General features: G+C 41.9%; 1 protein-coding gene and 1 long non-coding RNA gene across 10 annotated transcripts in view; one reads left to right on the forward strand and one right to left on the reverse strand.

Moving 5' to 3' along the window:
• The window catches only part of RAD51B (RAD51 paralog B), a 350163-nt gene that overhangs the window by 34075 nt on the left and 296504 nt on the right, over positions 1-19584 (reverse strand). The gene's annotated exons all lie outside the window — the stretch shown is intronic.
• The window catches only part of LOC110402076, a 54906-nt gene that overhangs the window by 30881 nt on the left and 4441 nt on the right, over positions 1-19584 (forward strand). Inside the window, exon 3 of the long non-coding RNA XR_002440883.1 lies at positions 2775-3014. This is a non-coding gene — a long non-coding RNA (uncharacterized LOC110402076). The remainder of the gene's footprint in view (positions 1-2774; positions 3015-19584) is intronic.

Genomic DNA, 19584 nt, shown 5'->3' on the forward strand with positions numbered 1-19584 from the left:
GTGTGACAGAGAGAAAAAGAGAGAGAAAGAATTAGACTGGAATGCTCTAAGGATGTATGCCAAGCTCTCTGCATCTGGAAAGCTGAAAGCAGAACTATATTTAGTGCACAATGACTTGCAATAATTTGTGAGGGGGAAATAAAGAAAAGAACAAAAAAGAGAGAGAAAAAAAACCCAACAAAACTTAAGTTACCAGTGTTAGCCAATTAAATGAATTATAAAGAAAAAAGAAAAATCAAGTTGGGAAAAGGATAAGTTAAACCCTGGGGTATATGTTATTGTAAGAGCTTCTGCAGGCAGAAATTCTGTATAGAATTAGCAGGCATATTTATAAACACGCTACAGATAATGCATACTTCAGTATAAATACCACCTCAAAGAATGTACAAGGGATTTCTGGTGCACAACTGTTAGGGCATTGACCTCTGCTGTACATTCATTTCCTTTATGTGGCTGAAATAGCCTAAATATATGTTCCTTAGTGGTGCATGGGAAACTTTTTCCGTAAGGTAATTACAACTACAAGGGAAGTCCATGAATGCATTACAAACTCTTCATCAAGTATGTCTCAGTTATCATGCGTTCCGCTAGGCCTTGTAAACAGAAAAACCATGAAGTCTACCTTCTACAGATGCAGTACATTCAAAACAAAGATGATAAAACACTTTCTAAACTCCTCATCATATATTCTAAAAATTATTTATCTAAAATTTCTGAATTCCTTATCATATCTTGTTATAAAAACAAGACAGAACAACCATGTTCCCGTTCCACAGCTTACACAGATTTTGTTCTGTCCTGCACTTGATTTGAACACCTCATTGGCTCTTCAGTATCATTCGTGTTTCCAGGCAGTTTCTCAGACCTGAGATCTCAGTACCCCAGATTCTACATCTTTTGCACTTAAAAGGACATCTCAAATAACAAATGGAACCTATTTTCGTTAAAGCTGAGGTGCTTGTCTCACACAGTTTAAAGGATAACTAAGATGAAAACAAACAGCATTACTGACAAAACGATAGAAAGACAGTCATGTTTACAACTGCCAAAGCATCTTCTGGTGCTTAGTTATTCTAGCTTAAAGCTTCTAGACAGCAGTATGCTTCCAGGAGTTTTTCAAAGTGAGCATCATGTGCCACTGCACAGCAATCAAGTCCCTAGAACGTGGTGCAAGACAGTGGGGCCTTGGAGTCCAGAGGAGTCCTTTTGCTCCCTGCAGCGCCAGGAGAAGAGCAGCCCGTTGCCTTTGAAGCACAGACTGGAGCAATAGCCAATTTGAAGAGAAGCAGGGAGTGTTTTTCAAGTCTGGTTCCTTTAGCTTTCCGTCTTTATTGTGCTTGTATTTATAAATAATAGAATGAAAAAGAGTGTCTTTCTGAAATGGAAAGTTTGGGAAGAAGGCAAAAACCAGCAGCCATCTATCTGGCTTCAGTATTAGCTAGCATTTGAGGGGATCTGTATATTCACCTAATGACAAGCTTCAAGTTGTGGCTTTCTTAAATTAGTACTCTCATGTGCCTCATGTACAGATAGATAAAGGCTGTTCTGAGATACACTCTTCCTGGCTCTGGCTATGTTAAGACAGCAGTATCGCTTGCATGCCAGTGCCCTTCATCCCTGCCCTACAGGGCTGTTCCTAAGAGAAAAAGGAGAGATCTTATTTCCTGCTATATTAAATACATAGTTTCTAGGCTGTAGTCTGTCAACTAACCCACCAGCATTTGTGATACACATATATAGGTATTGGAGCACAGTCAAACCAACCCACAGAAGCAGCAAAGCAGTAACTGAGGTACCATTTTGCAGCGTGCTCGCGCACTCTTCACCAGTAATACAATAGACATGCATAATTTTAGTGTTTTAATTTTTCAGTGCAGGACAAAGAGTGACAGAAGCAGTGTATCTCTTTGTAGGGCCATACCTAGAGCAACAGAAAGGATGGAGAGTAGAAATATGGGCACTTTCTGTACGGTAGGAGCAGAAGAGAAATGGGGCAACATATAGAACCAAGAGACAAGGATGCCAAATAAAACAAGGCAGAGATTGAGATAACAGCTACAGAGATTTAACCGGCAATTACAGGAACTGTAGCAATGCACACAATGCAGTGCAAGGGCAGTGTTATAAAACAGTCATGTAAATCTTTATACCAACCCTAAACTTGATACAAGGACTGGGGAAATAAAGACACCTAACTGGTAAAGTAAGAGGCTGTACAGAGCTCTCCAGAGGGATTTGACTTGTTCCTCTAGGCAAGTTCACAGTGCCTGAGACACAAGACAAAAAGACTCCACAGCTTTCCTTAAAGGTGACACAGAACTTTTTTCTTCCTCATGTTTCCCTCAGGCAGAGCCTTCATGGATGTCATGTACGCTTTAAAGGAAAAACATACTAGTTTGAAGTATTATAAATGAAAGCAGCTAAAGAAAACTGCTATAAGGGCCAAGCAGACTTTGATACTGAAGCCTTCATGCTTCACATTCTTTAGGCTCTGAGATCCTGTTAGAATCAGAACTGCTGTCTACAAATACCCTGCTGAAGTCAGCAGAAGATGAGGATTTACTGTAATCACTACAGCACTGGGCAGTGAGTTAGGCTCGTTCCTGAGCTGTTTCCTAAGAGATGTTAACCACCTCAGCTGGGTGCTCTTTGTAGTTGTGGTAGAGGTCAGCTCTGTCTCTAAGCACAAATCAGAAAAGTAAATCTAGTCTAAACAATTCTCTGTACTGTTCCAGAAGCAATTAAAGGCACTTTGCTTTGTATCTTTCCCCCAGGTGTGAGCAGACACTTCCCGCAGACAGTATGCACAGCAAGAGCTCAAAAAACATCAACTCTGCAGAGAAAAGTCAAAAATCCCCACTGCTTTGGGCATGGAAGACAGAACTGGACAAAACAGGATCAGCTTCTCCAGGCACTGACTACAGCCTGTAGTTAGAGGAAAGTGGACATAAAACATTTCTGGCTCAGTTCATCAAACTTCATCAGGCTCTTTGTTACAAGGGCAATACTAAGAGGTAAGATATCCACTTTTAGATTCTCTGTTATTTAGCTGGGAATAAAAAAGCAGTGTGCTCCATCAGCATAATACCTAAATTCATGGTAGAGATACTGGTGTGCAGGAGACTAAAATCATCCCTTCATTCCTGTGCAGTACCTTTGTAAACCAGTAATGATATGAAAACAACAGACAGAACAGAATGGTAAAGTGAATGCTCATTCATTTTAAAACAAATATCCCAGGTAAAGAGCTTTTGGTTGTTTCCTTGTTCAGGAGTCTTCAAAAGTAGAATAATAAATACAATTGCTTCTAAGTACACCTATAATTTTAGGTATATAACATATACCTAAAATTTCTCACTGGTCTTGCAGGGACCCAGCAAAAGCAATCCTGGGAGGTCGATACACTGTCCACGAAGCTCCAGCATATTAGCACTGGCATGTCACTAGTCCTTCAAACTAGAAATCTACCTTTGCAACTAGCACTCATGACAGAGGTGATGAAACATGAGTAGCTTGAGGAATCAAGATTTTTTCTAACATTCTTATTTTAAAAGTTTTTTTTTCCTCTCTTTTTTTTCTCCTATCAAAGTCAACACATTGATGCCTTCTGTGGGTGACTCTGACCAGTGTGCGATGTTCTGTTTTCATTCAAACCCCACTACACCCTGCTGTGTGGACCTACATTTGGGGCTAGCCAATGCACTTTTGCGTTTCAGAAATGGAAACAAATGCACAAGGTGGCAGAGGGTAGGAAGTCAGGTCTATCTGTGCCCCTCTTTGAACATTAGATATCCTCCATCTCCATCATCAGGGGGTTTATTTTTACAATTAGATAACTTTTATTTAGCATGGAAAACTGAGTGCACACATTTGGTTATATGCAAACAATCTGAGCAAACTGGAATGTGGAAGAAAGGTGTCACCCTGAGTTCTATAAAAGGAATTTTTGGCACACGAATTCATGCAGTGATCTGATTCTCTAAAACACAATCCATGCTATGGCTCAAATTCCCCCCTGTGGATTATATCAGCGAAGAAGCTGGTCCCAACACTTTTATGATAGCATAACATCAGCGTCTGGATATTGGTGGAACTGTCACGAGTTCTGTGATAATAGCAATGATTCAAATGTTTTTAATATTGTAAAAACGGGCTTGTTTCTCCACCGTCTCTCACAGTGGCTTGGAGGAGAAGTTAGGGCATGCGGAGAAGCTAACTACAGATATTTCGTACTGAGCTGCTAAGCTCTTGCTCATAACAGAACTACCCCAAACAAAGAGTTAATTCAGCAGAAGATAAAGGACGTACAAATTAATTTCAAGTTACTCCCTTACACGCATCTTACTACAGAGGAGGGATGGGCAGCTGACTGTTCTCATCCCACAGGAGGAATTCTCTACTGGGTAGCTGTCAGCTCTAAGGTCATTTTGTACTCTCACATGACTTAAGAGACAAGAGAATCAGACTTGCTGGGTTTTATTCAGCTAACAAATACTAGATATTCTGCTTTCATTAGTAGTATCCTATTGAAACTGTGCAGCTTCATTTAATGAGTGAGACTCTATTTAGGTATACATGTCTGTCCAAGAATCCAGCTGAAATTAAAGGATCACACTAGTCTTCAGCTGCTATCATAAAATCATTACAGAACATTGCATAATTAAACTCTCCATGCAGTTTTATTTTAAAACACATCCTGGCCTGGCCGCTCTTGACTAAACCTGAGATGATTTGGCAGAGTTGTGTGGGATGACACACCGAAATGAGACAAACGTGTGCAGGTTAGGCTGGAGTTAGAGGTTGTAAGATTCAAGACCAAATGTTGAGGCAGGAGCTACAGCTTCAGTTTGAAACAGCAGGGACAGAGCTGCAAGGAGGAAGCTTGCAGAGTACCTGGGAGTGCTGGGGCTGCCTACAGCCGGTACTCTCAGCCTTTCACTTTCCTGCCCACCACACATGTCTAAATATCCTGAGAAAAACAAGAAGCAAAACAATTGGTGACTGTAGTGTGAATAATAAAAGCCTGGCTTTCCTCTTGGAACTTCGCTGTTGCTCTTAAGCCACTCCAGCTGTGCTCTCAGGGTCCAGGATGTCAGCACAGCTCCGCCAGTGGACTAATGCCTTGTGTCCACTCTGGAGTAATCTTCGACACCCCTTTATATGCTGTATTGTAAGTCTGGTGTGGGTTTCTGGGTCGGAAGATCAGCATTACCTCTCTACTCCAGATAGCTGGTTTCTGTATGTCATTCCACCAAGAGCGAAAAAACAGAGGTTGAAGATAAAGCTGTGCATGGGATGTACTGAGCTGCCAGCAGTACAGTCCTTTGTTTGCAGCAGGAACAGGCAGAGCATCCATTAGAAACACTGACTGATAGATCCAGAGTGATCTTGTGGTAGAACAAAAAAGTTTTCAAACCTCTAATAGACAGTGTGACTGTAAGAGCTGACTCAAAGGCAAACGCTGAATTAGTTCTGGCTGAAACTCCATGGATTTCAGTTCCCTATAATGAATTCATCCCTACAAGACAGTGCAGCTATTCTTTCAATACCAGGATCTCTCTCATGTCCAGAGCATTCCTACTGATATCAGCCTTCACTTACTGTGTGTTTTGGTTATTTAGCATTACTGAGAGAAGATGAAAAAAGATACAATATGGCTACTTTACGCAGTTCTTTTTGTAACTGCAATTGATTCTTCAAAGGCTGGTGTGTTGTCCCTCTGCCAAGTACTACAGCACAGTCTTTACCTTCCCTCCTCTTTTTGCCACTGTCAGAAGAGCAGCTCATAAACCAGCTTTGCTCCAGACTGTATCTTAGCGGGTACCAGCTACGTGAAAAGGCATGTCCTTCTCCCAAGCCAGTGCAGTTTGCATTCCCATGGTTTTTACTCATTGTGGTTTTGGAATACAAGAATGAAATCACTGGGGCTGTCACTTCAGGGCTTTTCATAGGGATCAAGACTACTTAAAAATAGGCACAAAGGGAAAAGAAAATATATATTCCTTGCTGATTTATCTATTAATGCTGGAAAGCAGTTATATCTCTGATGTTTTGGAGAAGGATCAGACACCTTCATAGTCAAACAGCACCATCCAACATATGGCGGTAGATGAAGGTTGCCTTTTGCTTCTCACATTCACTCTGAATCCTTCTATATCATTCCTGCCAACACAATATGGTCCCTGAGGATCATTAACATTCTTCAGAAGAGCAAATCTCTCACTTATATAATAGGTTAGGTTGCACGGAATAACAGGTATGAAAAGCTCCCTCGGGGAAGACACCTGCAGAGTCTATTCCTTGACCTTCATTCAGCTCTGCTGCACCCACAGATGGCTGCTGTTTGACTCAGCACTGCACGAGCAGTACACACTCAGAGTATATCCCAGGAACAAAACATTAGCTCTTCTGAAAAAGAGCAGTCTTATAGAATTATTTGTAAAGTGATGCTACCTTCCAATTTTGTTCAAATGAAAAGCATTCCTGTTTAAAGTCATGAACAGCTGAATACATGCCTCCACTCACACTCTGTTTGTGAATATGCGTATCTCAAAGAGCAAAACTTCTAAACAGTGATGGCTGGAGGAAGTGTCATTCCATAAGAGTCCCTCAAAACACTAAAAATGCATTAAAAATACCCTGTTAATGAACTGAGGTCCCGTCAGCACAGCCTGTAACACACTATAGCTCACGTTACCAGTACAAATAAAACTATTTCTTTTGACTGCAGTAGGCAACCTAATTTGATGTATTTCAGCTAAATGTAAATGGAATCAACATAAAACTTCCACCGACACTCTCACAACTAAATTTCACCTGGATTTCCTAAGCAAACATACACAGTACTTCCCCAGACAACATACATAGATAGACTTCCCAACAAGTAAAATGCATCCAGCCATTGTGAGGTTTTCTGCAGCTGCTCACTCTGGTATTCTGTCACTCTTGACCTCAGTAGGTTTTCTTAATGCTGCAAAGCTCATTCAACTCACTATAAAATACTATTTCAATGTATAGATATGGGATTCAGATGTTCTTTAAGGACAAACAGAAAGGAAGAGGCAGATTAAGAAGTTCTAGTATTTATCAGGTCTAATGTTTACATGCTGCAGAGAGAGAAAGTATGCTATTGATCCCAATATAGTAGCTGTCCTCACATCCTTCAAGGCGCATCTGCTTAGTGTATCAGGCACTCTTGTTATCCTGGGATATTCAGAGGCTGACTTGACAACAAAGTGGAGAAAGGCCACTTGAAATCTTTTTCTTCCTTGGAGCAGTATGGTGGTGCTCTCAGAAAAAAACAAACCTTCACACTTCACAATGTATCCCCCCAGCACCATCTACTTATTAATAAGCATTTATTTTACACTGGAAAGAAGGAAGGATGTTCTCCTTGTTCTATCCAGTAATTTTTTCTTCAGTCAATGGTCAGCTGGGGCTCTTCCTACACTGCATTTACATATTGGGAATTTTTGATTCATTTGCTCTTCTTCCAATTCACAGTTCAACTTCCACCAGTTGATAAAAGTTCTATGCTCAGCTGTGTTCAGAGAAAAGCAGAGAGCCTGGCAACGGCAGAGATGTATGCAATTACTGACGTATATGGAACTCACGGGACTGAAGGTTTGAGCCCAAACATTTAGAAGCTCACAGGAAAGACAAAGAAGTTTGGTGAGAGAAAGTTTGGAAGCTGAGTCGTAGTTAGAAGGGTGTCTGTCACTGTAGTGTAGTCATGGAAACTGAAAGCAAAGTGGGAGGTTCTGCTTTGGAATGAAGCAGATGACAGTAGATGAGTATGGCAGCTGGACAGATACAGCTGTTTTTCATCAAGATTGCATCTTCTTGTGAATGGCAACAACAAGTTGTTTTCAGACACAACCAAATCAGAGAAAGAAAGTAAACCCACATGACATTCAATCTGCCTGACAGAAAACAGGACCAGCACACTTGATGTGGGACACAGGTACACATGGTCTGCAGTAGCAGTAAGAAGAGAGCTCTACTTGAAGTGGTCATTCTTTGCTCAGTTTCAATCACCTTGGATCAAGAATCCCAGTTGTTCTGGCTCTGCATTCATTCTTGAACTCCCTACTTTTGAGTAGGCCCATTAGTATTTTGGGAGCGCAAAAAACTACTTAATTTCTCCCAAATGTCCCATCTAAAGTAATGGCATAATACCTGGCTCATTCTTTCAGCCCCACCAAACAATGACTGCCAGGAAAACAGCCTAATTCTGTTTCTCCTAACAAAATGTAGCTAGCTCTTAAACACATAGCATTCTCTTTACTTTGTCTGTGTTTTTTTGGTGCAGATCTCTGTAGTGTCTCTAGGTTTATGTCAGCTGCAGTCCTCCCCCTGAGACCAACTTGCTTCTTAGAGCATTTTAAAGCTGGAGCGTTTCCCAAGTCCTTCCAGATCTAACCTGATCCTTTTTCCTGGCAGCCTGCACTGAAGGACATAGCACCCACCTGCAAGGTAGGGTACTGATTTTAGGTTTGTCTCTGAAAAGCCTGACTTTTCTGTGATTGCTGAGAGTCACCTAAGATACCTTTATAGAGTAAATAAACACTCTTCTGATGAATGATAAACCTGGAAGAGAGAAATACTATCTCTCTTTGCTAAGATGATCAAAACCACCATATAAATGCACTGATAATGGACCTAAAAAATAGCAACATAACAGTAAATGAGTGAGTTCTTACCTTCCTGACAGAAGTGCACGTCCCTCTGCTGGAGCACCACTATGCAAGCAGCTGGGTGGGCACTGGGAATATGCAAGGGCTTTGAAGTGGGAGGCTGACAGACAGCAGCCAGCGATGGATAAAGATGAGATAAAAGGGAGGAAAAGTTCTGGAGAATCCAGAATAATGAATCTGGTACATACAGTAGAAGACTTCTCTAGTGTCAGTCCATTTTGGAGACCTTGCTCATTCATCTGTAGAGATGTGACCAAGACCAACTTGGACAGCTACTCTCTTCCAAAGGGTTACCTCTGTGGAGTGACAGTGAAGACGCTGGGGCAAAGAGAGGAAGCAGGAACATCTTAAAGTATCGTAAGAAAAGCTAATTGTTTCACCTTTGGAAAAACAGTAATCATTAACCTGGTTTCCACCAAACTCTGGGAGAAAATTAAAAATATATCATGGTGTTTTCTTTCTTTTTTTTAAAAGGGACACGTACCATGTTCATAGCCTCTGCCACAGTATTAAAAAGTGAGGCTCTCAATGGCTGATTACTCTCTGCCTAACAGGACAGGATCACATCTGTGAACTTGCCTGTGACTGCGTATGTGATGGGAGGTACTATACAAAATGAGAACCAATGGATAAATGAATAAAGCATTGAACTGGATCATGTGACATATGGAATCAGTTTCTGATTCTGGTACAGACTTCTATATACCACTAGGAGAGTTCTTTTGACTCCTGCTATATCACGTCTGAGTGAAATGACAGTAACAACTCCTCATCATGTATTATTTCTTTACCACAGAGAAAATTAATTTCTCTTTGTGAAGTACTCAGTCCTGCACTAGCGAAAACAAACATGGCAAAGACAAGAGCGACTGCACTTGCATAGCCTAAGCAGCCACTGCACGTCCCCTGTAGGATTCTGATACACAGTCAGTTACGCAGAGCGTGAGCTGAATGGGACTATTTAGGCCACAGAGCTCTAATGGAGAATATGGCCTTGCACAGCTTCTACAGCACTGTAAACCATACTTTCAGTGATTTAAGCTTTCATGGATTTTAAATGATTAAGCAAAAGCATTACAGTGCACCTTCAAGTGGCCCTTAATAAATAGGTTTTACTTAAGAAAAAGGTTTCTTACTGAGTCTACCAGGAAATATTTGCATGTGAAATGAAGACATTTGAATGAAAACAGGTTTGTTTATTTTAGAAGGCACTGCAGCCACCCACTGCAGGGCAGGGTTTCCAGCACACCAGAAGTGGATGCCAAGGAGCTTCAGGAAGGGAAACAAGAAACAGAACAGGAAATCGAGCAGTTTAGCTTCTTTTCACATTAATCGCCAAAAGTGGGCAGCACTACTAAAATAATATTGTGTAAGATCTTCTCCTAACCCAGAAAGCTTACTGTTTATTTCCTACCCCAGTGCTTATGCACAGAAATCCTGAAGCACTGGAAGAAATAACATTAACCCTATATTTATTCAGAAAAATAAAAGTACTCTTCATGAACAGAGTTAGTAGGTTTAGGACCAAAAAGAAGATGCTATATTCTTATTGTACGTCTCCTTGTACAGAAGCAGCCCTTTTTTTTTTTTCTTTTTCCCCCTGAAATGAAAAATACATATTTTGTGCAGAACCAGTATCAATGCAGCCATTAAGGCAACACCATAGAATTGCCTTGTACAAAAAGCTACATCACCTTTCTAAACAAAATATAGGCAGAAGTCATATGAAAACAAGGAGATGAGACCCTAGTTTAACATCTCACCTAACAGAGGATGAGATGTGTGCAGCTGTGTTAAAGTCCTTCCGGGAAAGTATTTAGGTTCCAAATCAAGAAGGAACATCACCATCTCCTGAGTCATCAGCATTACTTCCTGCCTTTCTGTATGCATGTTCATAGGAAATCTTTCATCTAATATTCTTCAAAGCCCAATCCCACTTGGCTAGCAAGCTCAGGCAAAATCCAGCCAACAACAGTATAGGCACAACAAGTTTCAACAAAAATATTTGTTGCAAGAACACTCTTTGATTCATTTGCCTTCCTTGGCTGAACCTTGACTACACCCATCCGCATGCACACTCACTGAATGCAGTGGCCATGTCAGAATCCAAGTTGAATTTCTGCACTCCTTAGTTACTCCTTCTGGCTTTGAAAACTATCCAGGTGGCTGCACAAGGGGCCACAGAAATTACAGGGAGATACGAGTTGGTGAGAGGACTTGCCTGAGAAGCAAAGAAAGGGGAGATACCCACACTCCGCCAGCCCATCCCCATCCGATCTGCCCACAATGTGCTGTTGTAAAAAGCCTGCAATGAAGCAGGGGATTTGGCACCAACATGGTGTGGAATAGTCATCAGATATTTAAAACAGAGCTGAGAGAACAAAGAAGGGCTTTGTAGTGCAAGGCAGCACTGAAAACCCTGAGCCTCAGCCAGCCAGCTTGCATGGAGTGTTTGCTAATGTACACAGTGGAGTGCATTCCTCTCATTTGATTACATGACAGTTTTATATACCAGGTATGTGCAGAAGGTTTTTCTTAACCCTTTCAGTCCTACACAATTAGTAAATCTAAAAGAGATATGCATTTCTGCCATTTTGTATGTGCATGCAACTTCAGTCACGGAGGGCTGAGTAAGTGTTGTGGCCAAATGGGTTTGGATGTATATGCTAAAAGTACTCTTATCTATGTTGCTGAAACAACAGAAGCAATTAAACATGAAAGAATTGCAAAACTAGTGTGGTCCTTACTGATGCTGTAGTTTTATGTATTTCCCTTAATTTAAGCAGTAATTATAAGAAGGTTTATTTCAAGAACTATCATTCACTCCATATTGTAAAATGAAGGATGCAGAGACTGCTCTTACAGCCCCTGCTGTAGACTGTGGAGAAGGCAGACAGGAACCCCCCGTTAGCTAATGCCACTTCCTACAGTGCACTGTATTATGCAGTTTGCACAGTACAATGAGAATAGTAAGACGTGCTCTTGTTGGTGTATATCTTGCAAGATCCATTCCTAAAAAGTGTTGTCTATAATCAGGCAATGCTTTAAGCAGGCAAAAGGACCTCTTGTTTCTGTGGTGTGGTGTACAGATTTAGTGCAGGACCAAGGCATAAATTTAGAGGGTTTTGGATGCTTTTGTGACAAGTGGCTGATAAGAGCAAAGCAGTCCTACTTTCCTGTTCTGCTAATGCACAAAGTAAATTTCTTAGCCATAAGTATAATAACACAATTGCGTGTAATTACGTTTTCAGAAGATCTGCTATGGTGTCTTTCAAAGACTCAAAGCTGTAAAGCTATTAAGTTATACAGTTAAAAGACTAACTTCTGTTAATTAAAAAATGAGAGACACTGAAAGAGATGACTGTGGTTAAAATCCTCAACAGCTACAAAGTTGCCTGTATTTTTAATATTGCTAACACATAGACCAATAATTAAGCCCACAGAACCTCTGCAAAGCATTTAACTAGGAATTATTTTCCTGCTTAGCCATCCAAGGTAACAACCAGGAGATGAAAGCTAAAATATCTTGCCCACCATCTTCATGTCAGAGGTAGGATTAGAATTCAAGAGTTCAGGGCTCCTGCTCTCATACTCCAAGTATGAGTTCCTACTCCTATATTCTAAAGGTGTAGTCTAACCTTCAGGTAGAGAGGAAGTGCTTGGGGTGGGTATCTGGAATAAGGTGGACAGAGAGAAAGGAAGGCAGAGGAGGGTGAAGGTTATTGCAGTGGTGGATAAGTGTACACATGGGCTGGTGCATGGTGAGTGAGAAGTGAGCTAGAATAAAGGCACTGACCTAAGCCTCCACAAGTCTCTCACAGGTTCCTACTCTAGTGAGTGTGACTTCAGAATTGGTCTCAAAATGGACTGGAGTACATAAAGGACTTCGGAGAATAGTGATGGGAGAAGTTGGGTGTTCTTGTGCATATCAGCAGGGAGACTCTTGCTGGAATATTTGTACATACTCGAGTTTGTAAAAAATAAGAGAATCATCTCCCAAAACAGAGAACTGATGGCTAGGCACCACAAGCAGATTAACCAAAAAACACAGATCTCCTTTTCCCAAATTAATACTATTTTCAGTAATTAACGACAGAAAAAATAATATCTTGGCAGAACCAACTTACAAAGAGAAAGCACTTTTTGAAGTTTTCATCCAAATTCTGATAGTAACAGTTTTAAACTGTTATTAGTTGTGACATCCTTCTTTGGAAAGCAGAAGAGAATGCTGCTTTTCTAGGGGTATAAAGGAACTGGACACAGCATGGAGGTTCCTACGGGAAAGTCAGATGTTTCGTGAAATGCACTGCAGATGATACATTCAGACAAGTATCAGTATTCTGTTTCTGGAACCAAGAATTATTCTTAATTACTTATTCTACTGCTAGACTGTGTAACTTGGAAATAATGTGACAGTTTGGAAAGAGAAATATTTTCTGTTATGGAAATTTGTCTTTAACCATGAGGAAAGGGGCAGGAAGTACTCAGATTATAGGACTTCTCAGCAGCCTTTAGCTCTAATGATCACAAGATGCGGCTGTCTCAGTTTAACGCTCATCTGTATGTGAATATAAAAAAACTAGACTTGTCTCACATTCCTTCTCCTCCCATGATAACTGGAGACACTTCTGCAACCACAGAGGCCCACAGTCTTCCCCATACCATTAGATAAGTATAAATGTGTGAGACACAGCACCTCTGAATGCCAGGAGAGTATTTGTGACGCCTATCTATATACTGTCTTCACTTCACAAAATGATAGCACTACTTCCCATCCAACCGAATTCCTAAGCTCAAATAAAAGGTGAAGATAAACCCTGTTGCTTAGTCAAACAGAAAAAAAAAATATACAGACAATGTTGGCAGAAGAGGTGAAATTTTAGACACGCTAGCAATTATCATGCTGTATCGAAAGAACAGACTGCTGCTACGGTGACACAGAACATCAAGGTCTCTCCTCATGCCTCCCTGATGTAGGATACACAAACAGTTGCAACAGCAAAAAAAAGTTGATCTAGATGGTGACTCTTACGGAACGTGGCCCCATCGGGATGTCCGAGGCCACGCACAAGTCAGCGACCAACTCTGAGGACGGGGACGCAGTGCAAACTGCACCTTTTTAGCCACAAACTTTACTTTCTGTAGTAGCTGCATTTGGGAGGACTTAAAGAGGTTAGAATTCATGTCCCATGCAGCACTTTGTTTGCCAAACAACAAACCCAGTTCCCTCTGCACAAATGACTGTGCAGATTACCTGCTCAGTTCAAGACCTTCAGATATTTCCAGGGAGATGAATGTGAGAAATTTGGCACGTGAAAGGGATGAATGTTCAGAACTGCCTTAGGGAAGGGTCTAGCAGCGGCCATAAATCTCAGTGTCTTCAGGAAAATCCTTTGCACTTCTGTACAGTGCGCTTTAAAAAATAATTAACTTGGAAGACATGGATCTGTACACACTACTATGTCAAAAGAGAAAGCAGAAATTTGAATGAGAAATGAAGCTGATCATTACAACAGCGTGCTTTATATTAAGGTGATGAAGGCCAGAAAGAAAAACAAAGCAGAAAAAAAAGATCGTCGCTTAAAAAAATGTTACTGTATCAAGTTATAAGTATTGTGAATGGCTGAAATTAGCAAACACAGCAGTTTTCTTTTAACATCACATGTGGTCTACACAACACCTGATCCTGCCAAGAACATCCCTGGTTGCGCAGCAATAAAGTAATGAATGAACAGTGCTGGGAATGGCGTTGGTTAAACTCTACATGGGAATCAGTAGACGGAACACATAACACTGTGGCTTTCTGAGTTCTACAAAATAATGGAAATGGCATCATTTTCCCCCCTCTTTGTGGAGTAATGGAACAGTAGATAAACTGTGCAAAACCACAGCTAAATATTTAGAACCCACAAGGAAAAAGTCCTTTTAACAGATATAGTTATTTCGCTTACAGGCTGGGAAGGAAGAGAGAGACAGAGGGTTTGTTATTGTTATTTCTATTTTTAAATACATACAAGATGCTCAGATATTATGTGGATAGAGGCTACGTGAACACCAAAAGAAAGAGGGGTAGGTATTTTTTCCAACAGATTCTCATACCATTATAGTGGTCATCAGGGCTTCAACCTTTAGCTGCGCTTTTTCCAATCAAGACATCTGTAAATGTCTCAAAACTATTTCAAAAACCAATGGAAATAATGCAATATAAAACATAACCTTCTGGCTATGTGGAGATATGATGAGTATCTGGAATTCCCACAGATTTCCTCTAAAATGACTATGTTCACTACCTGTACCTTACCCGCTGTCACACAATTATCATTTTTCACTTAAAGAATGCTCAAAGATGGCTTTCTGATATTAAAATATAAGATATAGGCTGACAGGGAAATGTATTCTAAAGTTTGCAAATGGTCTCGAATTCACTAAGTTATTACATTATTTAATACCCTGTATTTCAGTTTCCCCATCTGTAAAATATTTAATTTGATATCACATTTACTCACAAGGACTACCATGAGGCTAAAGAATGTTTTAAAAATATTTAAAGACGACTAAAAAGTATGGGAAAATTGTGATTTGACACACAAGTGAAAATAAAAGGGGAAATGGGAAATACACAGGAAAGGAATCTAAGGTTATCTTCACACACCAGGACAGAGACTGACAATATATCATACACACAAATCTCGAGTCCCCAAACTTCTAGCCTCTGTTGAGCATACGCTAGATTTTGCAACTAAAAAATCATAAAAATGAGTTAATTAATTGCACCGCACAGTCCAGCATGAAGATTTATTTGATACATTCTCTACAGCATTTTGCATTGCTGGCTACCAGCTTCAACACCTCACAGCTTATGCCTCAGTGATGAGGCAAGGCACCTGGAATTTGAAGTCTTCATTGATTTTGGATCCAATCTACTGTCCAGAACATGTAAGTTTCTGCAGCAGATGAGGATTGGGAATTCAAAAAATGAAGCACCTTTTTAAGATACGTGCTGCTGCAACTGAAATCAGCTTTGCTCAGAAATCAAGTCTGAGAAAGTCCTACCACTGTGCATTTCAGTCGCTTTCACTGAAGGATCTTTTCACTCACATTAGCTAACTCAGGTCTTAAACAACATTTGGGTTTGTATCACTGATCCTGTTTCATGCCCCAGTATGACAGAATGTACAGCAAGTTAGGTGATTTTCACATTTATATAAAAAAAACTGAGAAACAAAGCTGGGATGAGGATCTGGGAGTCCTACCTCCCACCCTGACACAACTGACAACCATCATCCAGTGCTGCAGTGCTAGCTAAGCTTGTCTGGCCCAGTTATAACGAAAGGAAGAAAGGATTTTTCACTAGGAATTTGGAGTATTTTCTCATTATAACCAACCAGCATGACCAGGAAAAGAGCCCTGATGCAATCTGCAGGTCTAGTTTCTCACTCCCCCACTGGCATGACCTGAATATGATGCAGGGGCCACAAGCCCTGCTAAGAAGGGACGGAGAATCTGCAAAAACAGATCTTGTCTGCCGAGTCTGGTGACCTGCCTTCGGCACTGCCCGGTAATTCAGGGTTCAGAGAAAAGCAAATAAACAAACACAAAATGGCCCCTGCCTATGGTGCAGGAGCAAGGGGATTGGCTTCCCCTCATCTGCCACCAGCTTTTCCAGTGAGAACTCTGCCTTCCATCTTGCTCCTGAGGCCAAAACCGGAGCGGGACAGGCATCATTTGATATCTCGAAGATGGAGATGTGTGCTGTGGGAAGAGGACGGCGCCGGGGGGAGGTCAGCAGGCGGAGGCTTAACATACTTCTCCTCAGCACTGCACTCGGTGCAGGGTATTGATTACTGCCCTCAACAAAAGCCACTCATCGGAGGGGGATTTTCTGCTTTCCTCTCATGATCACCCTCGACATTAAAGCCGCAGCCAATGGGCCTTGTCCTGGAGCAGGCACAGCAGGAATAATCCCGCAAGGTCAGGAGAGAAGGGCAGAGGCCGAAGGGCAGGGAAGGTCAGCGCCAGGCATGCACAAGTCGCTGGAGCGGGCAAAAGGTCTCCTCCTTGGTCCCTCAAGCCCTCCTGCTGGAAACTTAAGCTGCACTTTGGGAGACCCAGGGAACAGGCTCACGGCAACCTGGAGTAATGGCCAGCTGACAGCGTCTGTGCTGGGGTCGGCGAGCAGGGGGAGGAAAGAACCCTGTGCTCCATACCCACATATGTGGTCACACTGTGTTCAGCTTGCAAAAGTGGTGCCTCAGCACGTTTGTGGTTTCTTGTGCAATGAAAAGTTGCACTCAGATAGCGAGCAAGGAGATTCCAACCAAAGCAGTACAACAGAAGTGAAAACACTGTCAAGGTTTTGCCTGCTGAAGGCTTGTGTGCACCTTTTCCAATAGAAAGATAAAACAACGCGAAGTCACAGTGCAAAATTTTGCAAGGCGCTCAGAAGTCCTCAGCAGTGTCTCTTACTCTGCCATGGACTTATTCAGCTTAATTCCTCTTTCATGCCTGTCACAAGTCTGAGAGGATCTGCTTAGTTAATGACACTGCACCCCTTGGCAACAGTCACAGGAGACAGACAGACCCACTCTGTGACTCTGGCTCTTGGTCCTGCTGTTCCTACAGTGGCAATACAGTCAGTCACATACGGTGGGTGCGCTCCTTCCTCTGCTTTCAGCCCTGCTGTGAGCTTGAGAAAGCTGTGTGGGAACAAGGGGGAGAGGGATCCTAAAGTCCATGCACAGACCAGGGTCTCAAATGAGAGTCACTGATGTATTCTTTCATCTCCAATTTGATGCGATCTAGTCTCCCTTCTCTGTCACTGATTTTCTTGTTCTTTTTCAGTTCAGCACGAATAACAATAGAACTGAATTTTCCCAGCAGAGTTTGCAGAGGTCAGATACATAGTTCAGCCTCCTCTTCCCTTGTCATCCACTCCTTCCACCTGGCTGCTTGTTTGGCCTTGTCGCACACCCTGCTGCACAGTCTGTTTTCTACAACTGCGTGAGACTTGGGTCATGGTAAGAGCCTGAGGCCTTCCTTACAGCTCCTGTACAACTCAGCCATTGCTTGTAACTGAGCACAATACAGAGAAGGGATGCAGTGTTTCATCTAAAGTTAGTTTCAGTAAGAGAGGCCAGGCAGAAGGGAACATAGGTTTGTGTTCTAGATCCTGCCAATATTCTGTTCCCAGAAAAACTCATTCAGAAGAAAGCTAAAAAAGTGAGTGTACCTAGCCAGTTGTAAAATGGGAGTAGGCAGAAAGATTCCTCTTTTCCTTCCTTGACAGGACAGCCAAAGACATGCTATTACACTGAGAACTTTTCTGCTGTAAATGTGAGCCTCTTTTTTCCCCATCTGATCTTACTTATCTCACCATGGTTTCTGGCCTGTAGTGGGGAAACAAGAATTTAATTTAGATATGATGTTTGGATCTGTAAGCAAACTTTCTTAGAAAACAGAGATGTTTGGTTTTGTGTGTGTTTTGATTTAACCCATTGTTATGCCATGTGTATGCCATTTGAAATCTGAATACTTTTGACTCTCCCAAAAGTTAGAGGCCTGGGTCTGTTGTTTCATCTTTAGCAGAAGAAGAAACAGAAAGAAAATAAAAATAAGAAAGGGAGGATAAAAAAGGAAGTTTTACAGAACACCTTCCAGAAGGCTGCTGCTAAATCTCACAAGAATGTGCTATCTGCAGTTTTGAAATCTCATCTCTCAAGATACTATAGGTCCTCATTATGGAAGTGCTAATTTCCAGGATGAGAAGTTGGGACACAAACTCATTCCCAATACAGTCAAGCTCACTGTAACTTTCCATCATTTTGATCATCCAAAGAGACAGAACTTAAGCTTTTTCCTGAATTAATCTTTTACCCTGGACAAAGCAGTCCAAAGAAGCAAACTGGCTGCAGAGGATCCAGAAACTGCATAGGCTGAAAGAGGAAAACACCTAGTACTACCTTTTCCTCCAAATGTGCACGTGCACTGCTTATTTTGGGCAAGAGTGACTTAGGATCTGAAGATATTTTCTGGCATGTTTTTAATCACCATGCTTTTTAATTACTGCATTTTGTTGAAATGAGTCACAGTGTTTTACCTTTTCCTCCCATGCTGGGACTATTTGCTATGTCAATTTGTGTAGCTTAGAAAAACATATGCACATCCTCTGAGCTGGGGCTGGCACCATAATGCAAGGTCGATTTTGGCTCCATCCACTTGGCAGTTGGTGAAGGCAGAAGCAATGGGGTACAGGTTGTAAGGGCCTGCAGCGTGCCTTCACTGTATTGAGAGAATTCCCAGCAGACACCTCTACCCGGCTAATGGGACGTGGGGCAACTCTGACCTCAAAAGTAATGTGTCCCACCAACATCCACCTCTCAGTCCTCTCACAGCCATCCCACTATGGAGGGTAAGAGGGATCCTGGGCCATTCTCTCCTGAGCAATTTCAGGGAAAGGTGTGGGAGAAGATGGGCGGCGCCTGCGTGCACCAGGGGAGGGTTCTAGGGTCACGGGTATCCGGGGCGGTCGCGTGTACGGGTATAAGTAGCCTTGTTGCGCAGCATTAAATTGGCATTTCGGCGCTACATACCGTGTATGTGTCCCATATGCCCCTGCATGCGGAGGTGCAGACGGAAGGGAAGCCTTAGTACGTTGTCGTAGACAACAGAAAGGACTGGGCTCTGGCCCTCTGCCCCACGTCAGCACCAGGAGCCAAGCCTGCCACCCTTGTCATTTCTGTCATTCCAGCCTCCACTTCAGAGTGGCTCTGCATGTGTGCTCAAAGCTGCACTTCTTGACCTCATCTTGCTTTTCAGTTCTCCTCATCCTCTGCACAAATAACTCCACTGTGTCAACAGTGGTTCAAGTGAAAGGAGGAATTTCAAGAGA

This window comes from Numida meleagris, chromosome 6 (assembly GCF_002078875.1).
Source record: "Numida meleagris isolate 19003 breed g44 Domestic line chromosome 6, NumMel1.0, whole genome shotgun sequence".
Classification (NCBI taxonomy): domain Eukaryota; kingdom Metazoa; phylum Chordata; class Aves; order Galliformes; family Numididae; genus Numida; species Numida meleagris.